The 13,240-nt window shown below is 39.1% G+C and overlaps 1 long non-coding RNA gene across 1 annotated transcript; it reads right to left on the bottom strand.

Moving 5' to 3' along the window:
• Nucleotides 1-5,968: 5,968 nt before the first annotated feature.
• On the bottom strand, nt 5,969-12,816 carry LOC127540741 (uncharacterized). The gene is made up of 4 exons (XR_007948270.1): nt 12,609-12,816; nt 9,779-9,881; nt 8,276-8,481; nt 5,969-6,849 (listed from the first exon to the last, which is right to left on the bottom strand). It is a non-coding gene; the product is annotated as an uncharacterized LOC127540741 (long non-coding RNA).
• Nucleotides 12,817-13,240: the final 424 nt, after the last annotated feature.

Raw genomic sequence — 13,240 nt, 5'->3', positions numbered from 1 at the left:
TCATCTACAAATGATTTAGCACCAGGTGCCCCACAAACATGCGCTGTGCTCCAGGTGAGAAGGAGAGTCCCCCTTCGCTGCCGCTCTCCGGTCCCCGTCAATGTTCCGAAGTAAAACTCCTCACTCAGAGAGCGCTTCTGGCTGAACTCACTTGACGCTCTCCTCTCAATCTAAATTCAGCTCAATTCCCTCAACTGGGCTCACTGAAGCTCTATTTATGCACCTTCAAGAGAGGGATTATGGGACGCGAGAGAGGGATTATGGGTTTCTCCCATAGTGCTCTCTGGTCCTAAGAGCTTCAAGGGAGGTGTGAATTCGGATATCTCATACTAAACCCTGAAATCTCCCAAACATATGAACTCCAATGAGTAAAGGTGTGAACACAAGCATTGTATCAATTAGTTCTACTTAGTACCTTGTTTCAGGTCTAGCCCAAAACATCTTCTTGTAAGATCAGATCAATAATCTATCAATTCTAATGAGTTAGCAGTTAAACATCTCTTTGTAAGATCAGATCAGTGATACTGAACCATGCTAAATTAGATAATTATTGTCTCTATCAACTCTAATGACTTAACAATTTGTAAAGATTCCAACAGTGAACTGATTCAACCATTCTGGAAAAATAATTTGGAACTATGTGCAAAGGGCTATAAAACTGTGTATACTCTTTGATCCAGCAATACTACTATTAGTTCTGTATTCTAAAAAAACACACACACACACACACACACATACACACAAAAGGGAAAATGACCTATGTGAACAAAAACATTTATAGCAGCTCTTTTTGTGTGACAAAGAATTGGAAATTGCCAGGGTACCCATCAATCGGGGAATGGCTGAACAATCAGGGGTATATGATTGTAGTGCAATACTGTTGTGCTCTCATAAAAGACAAGTAGGATATTTTCAGAAAACCTAGAATGACTTTCACGAACTGATGCGAGTATTGTCAAAGTGAAGTGAGCAGAAGCAGAGAACATGGTACATAATAACAATAAACTATGATGACCAACTGGGAATGATTTCGTTTTTTTCAGTGACACAATGATCCAAGACAATTTCAAAGGACTTATGATGAAAATCGTTATCTACTTCCAGAGAAAAGATTAATAGACTCTGAATGAAAGTCAAAGCATACCTTCTTTAACCTTTTATTTTCAAAACATATGCATAGATAATTTTCAACATTTACCTTTGCAAAACCTTGTTTTCCAAATTTTTTCCATCTCTTTCCCCTATATCCTTCCCTAGACAGTAAGTAATCCAATATTTGTTAAATATATGTTTTACATATGTTAAATATATGCAATTCTTCTATACATATTTCCACAATTATGTTGCACATGCTGAAAAAATCAGACCAAAAAGGAAAAAAAAAGAAAGAAAACACATTGCCGTGTAGAACATTCTTTTGGTTCTACTCACTTCACTTAGTATCACTTCCTGTAAGTCCCTCCAGACCTCTCTAAAATCATCCTGCTGACCTTTTGTTATAGAACAATAATATTCCATAACATTCATAGGCCATAACTTATTCAACCATTCTCCAATTCATGGGAAACCACTCACTTTCCATTTTTTGTCACTACAAAAAAGGCTGCCACAAACACTTTTGCACATGTGCTTTCCCCTTTTTTATGATCTCTGGGAAAGAGACCCAGTAGAGACACTGCTGGATCAGAGGGTATACACAATCAAAGCATATTTTTAAAACTTTATTTTTCTTTATACTTTCATATATTTAATTTATTCTTTTCTTTTCCAATATAACTAATATGAAAATATATTTTGCATGACTGTAAATAATATAACATACACAAAATTGCTTACCTTTTCAATGGGGGAGGGCAAGGTTGAGGAAGATAGAGAGAGATTTGGAATGCAAAATTTAAAAATGTTAAAGATTTTTTATATATAATTGGGAAAAATATGAAAAAAGAAAAATAGTCAAGCAATAGAAAGTCCATCTATGAAATTTTCTGTGTGGATACATCCCTGATCTTTTTATTTAAAAAAAATAAAATGGAGACTTTGTACTAGAAAAGGAAGAAGGTGTTCTGTTTTGGGGAGCCAGAGTCATCTCTCCTGGTTGCTGTTTATGGATTATAGTTCCCCTCAGAGAAAATGACCAAGTTCCCTGCACTTGGGGAGTGCCTTAAGGACTGTGGGGTGAGTAGTTCATAAAGATCATTAATCTGTCTCTGGTCTCAGAGCCTTGATCTTGTGGCCACCTGACTTATTATCAGCTGCTCAATGAAGGGTGAACTTTGCCTCTGGGAGCCGAAAGCACCTGTACCCTTTTAACAGGGCAGAAACAATTGAATTTGGCACAGAGTTGGCACTGATTGTTAACATGATTGATTATTAACTGCCCAACTCAGGGGCTCCCCAGCTGGAGCTGTTCCCCAGCCCAGCCCTGCTTGGATCTCTCCTTTAGGACCACCTTCCCTTGCAGCTTTTCTTGAAGGTTTTCTCATAGATTCCCTAAGTTTGAGGTCCCTTCTTTGGCCTTTTAGCCCCAAAAGATTTCATCTACTTCTTCAATCTTCTGGCCTTGAAGCCAGAGTATACATATCCATCCTTCTGCTGTCCCAGCTGGGTGAAGAGCTGGTGGACCGCTTCTTCCTCCTCTGCCCCCTGCCACTGCTCCCTTTCCCCCTCTCCAAAAGTACATCGATGTACTTGTTTTCAGAGAACCTGACACTTGTCATTTTTATTTCTTGGTCATCTTTGCCAATCTGCTGGGTTTGATCTGGAATCTCAGAGTTATTATTTCACATTTTTTCTAATTATTAGGGGTTGGGATCATTTTTCCATCTGGGGCATCTAGGAACTGCAGTAGATAGGACACAACATCCAGAATCAGGAAAACCTGAATTGGAATTCTATTTCTGACACTAGGCATGTGATTCTGGGCACAGAGTTGGCATGAGAATAAAATAACATTTGTAAAGTCACACTTTACAAATCTTAAGGCTCTTTAGAAATTCTACTTATTATTGTCACCATTTTATTATTAATAGCATCTTAATACCTTGGATGTTTTTCCTTTGAAAATTGCTTCTTCAGGTATTTTTTCTACATTTCTCTAATTAATGTGATTTTTTTTTAGATCTAGGACATGTTCCCCATTGGAATTTATCTTTCAATAAGGTGTAAGGTGATGATCTATACTTATTTCTTCCATATTTCTGTCCAATTTTTAAAGTTTTTTTTCAGGGAGTTAATTTGTATCCCAGTAGCTGAGGTCTTTGTTTTTATTCAATACTGGAGTATTAGATACATTTGCTTCCATATATTGTTTGCCTGACTTTAACTTTGCATCAATTTAAATAAATGTTTCCACATTTTTCTGCAGCAAAAAAAAAAAAAAAAGAAAAAGAAAATTGCTTCTTCATATCTTTAGACATTTATCAATTGGAGAATTAGCCACCTGGGTTTCGCCTTTCTCCTTCCCAGATCATTTTGTTACAAGCAAAAGTCGCATTTACTCTATAAATGGAAATATGAAACCCTGAGGTTTTCCATGGAGAATTCTTCCTATTTCATGCCAACTGCTGAGGTTGGTTTTTAATAATTTATTTTAATAATTTAATAATTCATTTCTTTACTGAATTAACTTTAACTCCACCAATATTTATGAAGTCCCTGATGTGGGTTGTAGTTCCTTTAAGAAAATAGTCCTTTCAGATTGATTTATTCCTTTCTGATTCCCAACCCCTCCTAGCTGATGCATTATCAACTCAGGAAGCTAGGACCTTTGATGCACAAATCCTGGTCAAAAGCATCCCTTTGAATTCCAGTAGGAGATCTGGACTTGTCCCAGTCCCCATCAGATCTGAGCCAACTTGGGCTCTCTCAGCCCCCATTCTTTTTTTTTTAAATAGCTTTTTTATTTACAAGATATGTGCATAGGTAATTTTTCAGTATTGACAGTTGCAAATCCTTTTGTTCCAACTTTTTCCTTCCTTCCCCCCTCCCCTTCCATTAGATGGCAAGTTGACCAATACATGTTAAATATGTTAAAGTATAAGTCAAATACAATATATGTATACATATCCTAACCATCATTTTGCTGTACAAAAAGAGTCAGACTCTGAAATAGTGTACAATTAACCTGTGAAAGAAATCAAAAATGCAGGCGGACAAAAATAGAGGGATTGGAAATTCTATGTAGTGGATCATAGTCATGTCCCAGAGTTCTTTTGCTGAATGTAGCTGGTTCAATTCATTACTGCTCTATTGGAATTGATTGGTTTCATCTCATTGTTGAAGATAGCCATGTCCATCAGAATGGATCATCATATAGTATTGTTGTAGAAGTGTATAATGATCTCCTGGTCCTGCTCATTTCCCTCAGCATCAGTTCGTGTAAGTCTCTCCATGTCTTTCTGAAATCATCCTGTTGGTCATTTCTTACCGAACAATAATATTCCATAACATTCATATACCACAACTTATTCAGCCATTCTCCCATTGATGGGCATCTACTCAGTTTCCAGTTTCTGGCCACTACAAACAGGGCTGCCACAAACATTTTTGCACATACAGGTCCCTTTCCCTTCTTTAGTATCTCTTTGGGATATAAGCCCAGTAGTAACAATGCTGTCCCAGCCCCCATTCTAATGATCTGCTCAGGTTTCCCAACCTCCACCAAGCAAATTCAAGCTCCCACTGAAACCCAGCAAGGAGCCAACTTGGGATGCCACTCACGGGCCCCTTTAGCTAAATCTCTCATTAAAAAAGAGTCAAGCTGGAGTCCTCTCTTTGCAGAGGGTCTAAACGTGCCAGCACCATACCTGGCATCCCAAGGACTCTCTGCCCACTGGAATTCTGTTTCCAGTGTCCTCTTATCTCTACCTTCACCTGTTTCCTTAACTAAACTTTAACCTTATGTCCAACCCCCATAATAAACCTCTTTTATCAATCTAGGTTTTCGTGTCTGTAAATTCCTTTCCAGGGGACTCTTGTGCCACTACTAGACCTCATTTAACTCTTCACCCTTGCGTCAAATCCAATGGGGTTGCAGGGGAGCTCTATTTGACTCCCTGTACCCCAAACCTGCCACTAGACCTCAATTAAACCCTAATTTCATTTAGGTACCCCATATCTAGACCTCATTATCTTCACTAGACCAAGCACCATTCTGGATGATGAAGACATGAAACAAAAACAAAGAAAGAAAAAAAAATAATCCCTACCTTTCAGGGATTTGCATTCTATGGGGTGAATGGTAGACATAATATATATAGAAGAATGAATATAGAAGGCAATTTGAGGAAGGAAAGGTCATAGTATAACTAGGAGAATAAGGAACTTTTTTTTTCTGACAACTAGGAGAATGAGGAAGTTTTTTTCTTTTGGAGTTGGTACATAAAGATTTTCAGAGGGAAAGGTAAGTTTGGAAAATTATAGGGACACAGCCTGGGCAAAGGTGTGTAAGTGGGTTAGGGTTAGGGTTGGATGGCAAGTTCAAGTAGAAGAGAGGTTTAACAAGGGGAATCAAGAGAATTAAGTTTAGTGAGAACCAATTTGTAGAGGGCTTGAAAGGCCTGGTAGAAGAGTTTGTCTTTGATCCTAAAGAATCAAACACTAGAGAGTTTTAAGGAGGCTAAGCTGGGAACATCGAAATAACTTTTGAGCCCCCTTTCCAGGCTGGAGGTCTTGAAACAGGGGTAGTTAATTCCATAGGAAATCCAGATTCTGCTCAAGGGGAAGTGTCTTAAAGCAGGGATTGTTAAAGGTCAAGTCTTCCAACCACTGACTTCTGCTTGTGGATACTCCTTGGAGTGAGCACTGTATAAAATTTTCTGTGGAGGGTTCTCTGGGATGCTTTATTTTACGTATCTTTTGTATTTATTTATCTGGGTTTGTACTATCTCCCCAAATAGAATGTGATCTTATAAGCAAAGCTTGCTGGATTTTTGCCTTTTTATCTCTAGGGATTAGCATTTAGTAAGTGTTTAATGTTTTAAATAGTACTTTATTTTTTCCAATTACATGTAAAAACAAATTTAAACATTCATTAAAAATTTTTAAGTTCCTTCTGTCTCATCTGTCCCTTCCCCACGTCAGTGAGCAATTTGATATAGACTATTTTTGTGCAATTGTGAAAAGCAGATTTCCATATTAGTCATGTTGTGAAAGAAGAGATGGGCCACAAGGGAAAAAAACATGAAAAAATAAAGTGAAAATTATATACTTTGTTCTGCATCCATCAGTTCTTTCTCTGAAGGTGGATAGCAATTTTTGACATGACACCTTTGGATTGTCGGATCATTTTATTGCTGGGAATAGCTAGATCATTCATGATTGATCATACATGATCATACAATGATGCTGTTGTTGTGTATAAGGTTCTGGTTTTGCAAATAGTCTTTTTCCCATTTCAAAAAGCACACAACAAAATCTCTTTGAGATATAGACTTATTAGGGGTGTTACTGAATCAAAAAGTATAAACAGTTTAATTGACCTTCAGGCATAATTTCAAATTGCTCTCCAGAATGGATGGATCCATTGCACCAATAGTGTATTAGTATCCCACTTTTCCCACATCCCCCCCCTTTTTGTCATATTAACCAATGTGAGGTGGTACAGAGATGATTGGTAAGTGTTTAATTAGGGCTTATTGATTGATTTGTACTACTAATTGGAAACCTGAAATTCAAACAGGATCACTGGTGCTATAAAGGCTGGATGCATCTCCTCCCCACCAGAAGAAGAGGAAACTCTGGGTTAGACTAGCATCATTTTCTTCTTAATTAGATTTCTGGGAGTAGTCCTAAAATTGGCTTACTTTCACCATGGTGTCACCCTCAGCTCTTGCTTCTTTTCTTGAATGTCTGTTCATAAATGAATGTAAAATAAAGAAACATGAGTATATTCAATGAAGGAAAAGGATTAAGTATTTTTGAAATACCCACTACATACCAAGTACTGCCATAATTCTTTTACAAATATTCCCTCATTTGATTGGGGGAAGAAACTTATCTGAGATGGGGACAAGGAGAATTCTAAGAGGAATGCTGTATTTTGCCAAAAGCTTTTTCTCATCAATTGTGATTATCAGATAATTTCTGTGAGTTTTGTTGTTGATATGGTCAGTTATAGCAATAGTTTTCCTGATATTGAACCAACCCTGCATTCCTGGTATACATCTTGCTTGGTCGTAGTGTATTACCCTGTTAAGTTGTTGTAATATCTTTGCTAATATTTTGTTTAAAATTTTTGCATCAATATTCATTAGGGATGTGGGGCCATAATTTTCTTTCTCTGTTTTGGCTCTTCCTGGTTTAGGTATCAGCACCACATTTGTGTCATAGAAGGAATTTAGCAGGACTCCTTGTAATGACTGCGCTAGCACCCAGATCACCCCAGAATCAGCCAGAGTCAGGATAAGCAAAAGTCCCTGATCTTTATTCTCTGTCCTTAGATGCAGGATTGAACAGGATGGAAGCAGAATCTCCGCAACCACCTTCTCCCTTGTCTACCGCCAAGAGTGTAACTCTGGCTCGTCTTACTCTACCCCCTAGCCCCTCCTACAATCCTCTATACACCAATCATCGAGCCAGTACGGCTAGTGGAAAGGACATTTTCCAAGCATATGCCCATAGAGTACTGTCCAATCGGTAGTTAGTCTCAAGTGCTCAGCCATCCTGACCTCAGTGCATCGATTCAATAGTTTCGGCCCTCTACAACTCCTTCTTTACCTATTTTTTCCAAATAGTTTACATAGTATTGGAATTAATTGTTCTTTAAATGTTTGGTAGAATTCACCTGTAAATCCAATTGCCAGGAGAATCTTGATGGTGATTTGATGACTTGAATGTCTTTTTGTACAAAGAATCTATGTCTTTGGGCGCCATCTGGTGGCAATTCTGACATTTGTCCCCCATATTCCACCCCTCTTTCAGTCCCTTTCCAAATCTTGAAAAGTTCTGAAAACAATATTGCCAGTGCTCCTGAAAAGGCCTTGTCAATAGACTCCCCTGAGGCTCCATTGACCCTCCCTGTGACTCTCCAGACCAAAATATTGTTCCAGGCCCGTGATGCTCTCATATATATGTTCTTCCCCTAGTAGGATATAAACTCCTTCAGGATAGAGACTGTTTATATATGTTTCCCAAGTGCTTAGCATAAAGCTTTTTAAAGCATACAGTAAGTGTCAAGTAAAGTAAATCTACCTGGTCCAATTGATGGACGAGAAATGAGAAAATGAAGCTTAGGCAAGTTAAGGGACTTTTCCAAGACCCCCCAGGCAGTACTCACCCACATTCTAGGTCTTGGATGGTGTCAGGTATTGGTTTGTTTTGGGTTTCAGGAGGAAGAAGAAGACCACAAAGCTGGCAGTGATGCTTAGGAGTGCAAAGATGATCCATGGCAGGGCCGGAATATAGTGCTTGAGTATACTAACCAGTGGGGCCAGCATCGGCCCTAGCCGATCTATGGTGAGAACAATTCCCCTGCACCTGTTCCTGTCAGGACAAAGGAGAGCTTATTGTCACAGTCTCAAGAAGTGGAGAAGTCCTCCTCCTTGGAGGCCTTCAAACAGTTGCTGGACAATCACCTGATGAGTGTGTTATAAGGAAGATCCCATGATGCATGAGTTGGATTAGGTAGCCGTTGAGGTCCTGTCCAACTCTCAGATTCGGGGATTCTATACAAGTCTATACTCAGTCCCTGTTAAAGATACCCTTCCCTTCGGTTAGCAGCGTGGGCAGTGTATATTCGTGGAGGGGTGAAATTCTTAAAAACGATGGAAAACTCAGGGGCTCCTGGAATTTATTCATTTGAAGAAATTGGTAAGCAAATATGTTAAATCCAATTTGTCCCAGGAGCTTTAATTCTCCTGGTTGTCTTTGATACCTAAGGCTGAAGGGGTAGAGAATCAACTTTCTTCATCTATTGTGAGGATGGCACTCCTCCCTTGGTGGCAACTTGGGCCATATCTCTATTCCAGAAGAGCATAAACTTCTTCAAGAGAGGAACTGTTGATTAGAAAAGCTAGGATAGTTTTGAGGACTACAATATTTTTTTTTCTTGAGGCAATTGGGTTAACATGTGATAATGATGATGAAGATGAGGAGCCCCCCCCCTTATTTTTCTTAGGGACAATCAGTGGCATGCTGGCAGATGTTTAGCAAAAATCTAAATGTTATGGAGTCTTTTGCTTATACACCAACTGCTGGATCGATGGCGATCCTATGGAGAGCTGTTTGGACACAGTCCCAGAATGCCCGCCCATGCTCTCACATTCAACAAGTGTGCATTTCACCAGGCTGAGAATTCTTTTTTGCTTAAGTGACTTGCCCTGTCTCCTGGGACATCGCTGAGACAAGAAAGGGACTCTGGGTCTCCAAAGGCCACATGGGACAGAGGCCATGGCAGCCCCAATGAAGTTAGAAACATTTCCTCTCTGAGTCCAGGATGGTTCACTATCTTTTTGATCAAAGAACTAACTTAGATGGTTTCTGGTCCTTAATCAGGAGGTTGCTTTCAAGGAAGATGGAAGTGTTTATCCAGAGCCACAGGAAAGTCTGAGAGAATGATCTAAGTTTGAGAGAAGATGTTATTTGGTGTGGATGGGTGGTGACTGGGGAGCAGGGTCAGGATCTCTGGATCTTGAAGGTGGGAGCCTGGTTATGTCAGGGAGAGCCCTAGATGCAAACAATCACCCTGACACTTCTCCTGGGAGAGCTAGTTTAGATTTTCATTCCCCTTCCCCCAGCAATGGTAATGGCTGCTACTTTGTCCCCAAATTCTCTGTCCTACCTGACTATAGTGGGGAGGAGCTCAGAGTGATAGACAGAATTACACGAAATGCAGATCACGACACAGTTGATTCCTAGCATTGTCAAAGTCACCTGCAAAATTCCTATAAGACAGAACACCAAAAAATCTCATTAAACCAGAACTCCACACATCTTGGAGCCACTTATTTGTTCATTCATTCATTCATTTATTCACACTATCAATTGACATATTTTCCCATAGAATCATCCCTCAACTTATTCTTCTGTTTAATCATTCCTTTCATCTACCTACCCATCTATCCATCCCTTTATTTTATTTTTTATTAGAGGTATATAGAGAGTGGTATATATTATATATTAGGTAGATGTATTAGAGGTATTTAAGTGATATGGGGATAAAAATGGTAGACTTAAAATCAGGAAAATCTATGTTCAAATCCTGCCTTAAATTTCACTAGCTGGATGACTCCAGGCAAGTCATTTAATTTTCCTCAGCCCAGTTTCCTCATCTGTAAAATGGGGATCTTGGCATTTACCTCCCAGGATTGTGAGGAACATATGAGATAATACATGAAATACATGAGAAAATACATGAAAAGCAATCTGCAAACCTTAAAACGTTCTCGAAATGGCCACTATTACTGATTTGTTTCATCTGGTAGACAATCAATACTCAATGTGACCTTCCTGTGTATCAGGCTCTCTACTAAGTGCTGAGGGAGTAGCATAAAGATAAATTCCACAATCCCTTCCCTTAAGGAGTTCAGCAAAGCTGAATTCCAACCACATGACAGCCATTTATCCCTCATTCATTCCATTCACTTGTTCATGCTATCCATCTATCTCTTTGTCTCTTGCTCTACCATCTACCCCCTCTCAATCCATCCTTTCATCTATCTATCCAACCATCCTTCTATGCCTCCATCTACTCATATACCTATCCACTCATTCATCTCTGAGTATCTATCTATCCATCTATATCTACCTATCAATGTATCAATCCATCCATCTATCTATTTGTCCATTCATCCAACCATCTATTCATCTATCTATCTACTCACGCATCATCCATCAACCTATCCTTTCTCTCTAGTTATCTATCTTGGCCTGAATGCAAGTACTTGTTATGCCATTTATTAGCTCTTTATCTCTGGGCAAGTTCATTGTCTTTTTGCAATGAATCGATCTATTCATCCATCTATCTATTTCTCCATTCATCCAACTATCTACTCAATCATCCATCCATCCATCCATCCATCTATCTATTATCTCTTTCTATTTTGTTATCTATCCTGGCCTGAGTGCAAGTCCTAGTTATACCATTTATTAGCTCTGCATCAGTGGGCAAGTTCATTCTCCTTTCTGAGTCTATTTCCTCATCTTTAAAATGAGAAAGTTGAGGAGGCATCATAGCATAGTGGAAAGACTGATGCCATTGGAACCAAAGGACCTGAGTTCAAATTCCATCTATGAGACTCACAACTTTATGATCTTGAGAAAATCAGTTCAATTCTCTGGGCCTCAGTTTCCTCATCTGTTAAAAATGGGATTTGGATTAGAAGGCCTCTGAGGTCCCTTCCAGCTTAGATCTAGGATACTGTGAGTCAGGGATCTCAAACTTCTAGTCATAATAATCATTGGGGATTAGTAGACCTATGATTTCATCCTTTTTGTAGGTGTATAGGGGACATACAGGTAAAGAAATTCACTCTACTAACTCAGATCGGTCTTTTCTCTACAATCTACAATTTATGAGTTGCTTAGTACATTGAAGAGTTCAGGCAAAAATCCTAATAGGATTTTACCTGCTAAGAAAGTTGTTTTCTTAGTGTAATAAACCTACTTTTTTGCCTCAAAAAAAAAAGAGTTCAAAAAGGTTTTGCAATTGTCAATACTGAAAAATTACCCATGCATATATCTTGTAAATAAAAAGCTAAAAATAAAAAATAAAAAAAACAATAAATGAAAAAAAAAAGAGTTCAGTGATCTGCTCAGGATCACACAGATAGTATGCATGAGATGAGACTTGAACTCAGTCACTGATGAGTATCCATTAAGCACTTACTACATGTCAAGTACTGTGCTAAGTGCTGGGGATTCAAAGAAGGTAAAAAACAAGATCCTGGTCCATAAGCAGCTCATATTCTAACGAGGGAGGCAGCATACAAACAACCATGGGTACAAGAGATATCCAGTGTAAATGGGAAGTACTTCGCAGCTTTGAGATCAGATCTCCATCTCCTTGGTAGGGTCCTAACATTCAAGGAGCCCATCATGATCATTCATTCCTGACTGAAGACCTTTGTATTCTAAATGATAGGAAATAATGAAGACAACCAGAAGGATATCCTTGCCCTAATAGTCCCTTGGCAGAATCAAGATCCTAAGTTCCAGATTCATTTCAATGTCCCTATGCTCCAAAGTGGGAGGTAGAGGGGAGGTCTGACCAGTTCAGGAAGACGCATTAAATCCAGCCTTAAGGATGGCCAAGGAACTCCTCACAGATGACAATGATAACATAGCTGATATTTTTATAATGCCTATCGTGTGCCAGGCAATGGACTGAGAACATTACAACTATTATCTGACAAAACTTCTTGAGGGAGGTACTATTATTATCCCCATTTTATAGATGAGAAAATAGAAACAGGCAGAAGGTAAATAATTTGCTCAGGGTCATCTATCTGAGGCTGGTTTTGAACTCAAGTCATACTGACTCCAGCACCAATACTTTTGTCTATTGGGCTTTCTAACTGCCTTTGCTCTATCTCCTGGGCCACCTAGCTGCCTCTGATCCTACACTACTCCTCCTTCCCCTGTTCCCCTTTCCTCAAAACCCATTCTCTTACCTTGAGGCAGAAATGCACAGAGAAGTGTGAACAGTCCAGCAAAGAGGAGGCAAAGTATTGCTATCGTTCGACGGCCAAAGCAATTCATTATGAAAATGATTCCAAACCTGGATAGGAAGCTGGAAAATCCTAAAATAACCTGGAGGATTTTAATATTGTACCCCAAGTCCTGAAGATTCAATGTAAGTCCATAAAAAAGTATTCCTGTTGAAAAACTGCAGAAGACAGTGGGGAAAGCAGAGAAAATACATCTCACTTGTGGCCCAGAGTTCATTATTAGATGCAGTTCAGGTCAATAAGTTTTCATTAAATAGCTGTTGGGTTCCAGGGTCTGTACTCAGTGCTAGGGACACAAACCTTCATATTCTGCTGGGGAGGCAATGCTCCCTGAATACAGTTAAATCCAGGAGGACAAGGGGATCATTAAGTAGAGTGATCAGAAAAGGCTTCAGTAGGAGCTGAGTCTTGAAGACAGCCAAAGATTCCAGAAGGGAAAGGTGAGATGGTTATATGTCCTAGTTATGAACAACTGCACATACAAAGACACAGAAAGTGGGAGGTGGACTCCCTAGTTCAGGAAACACAGATTTGTAATGTGAAGCGGGTGGAGATTTTTAAAAATATATTTTTAA

The sequence above is a fragment of the Antechinus flavipes genome, chromosome 6, assembly GCF_016432865.1.
Source record: "Antechinus flavipes isolate AdamAnt ecotype Samford, QLD, Australia chromosome 6, AdamAnt_v2, whole genome shotgun sequence".
Classification (NCBI taxonomy): Eukaryota; Metazoa; Chordata; class Mammalia; order Dasyuromorphia; family Dasyuridae; genus Antechinus; species Antechinus flavipes.
This window is presented reverse-complemented; position numbering and strand designations above follow the sequence as displayed.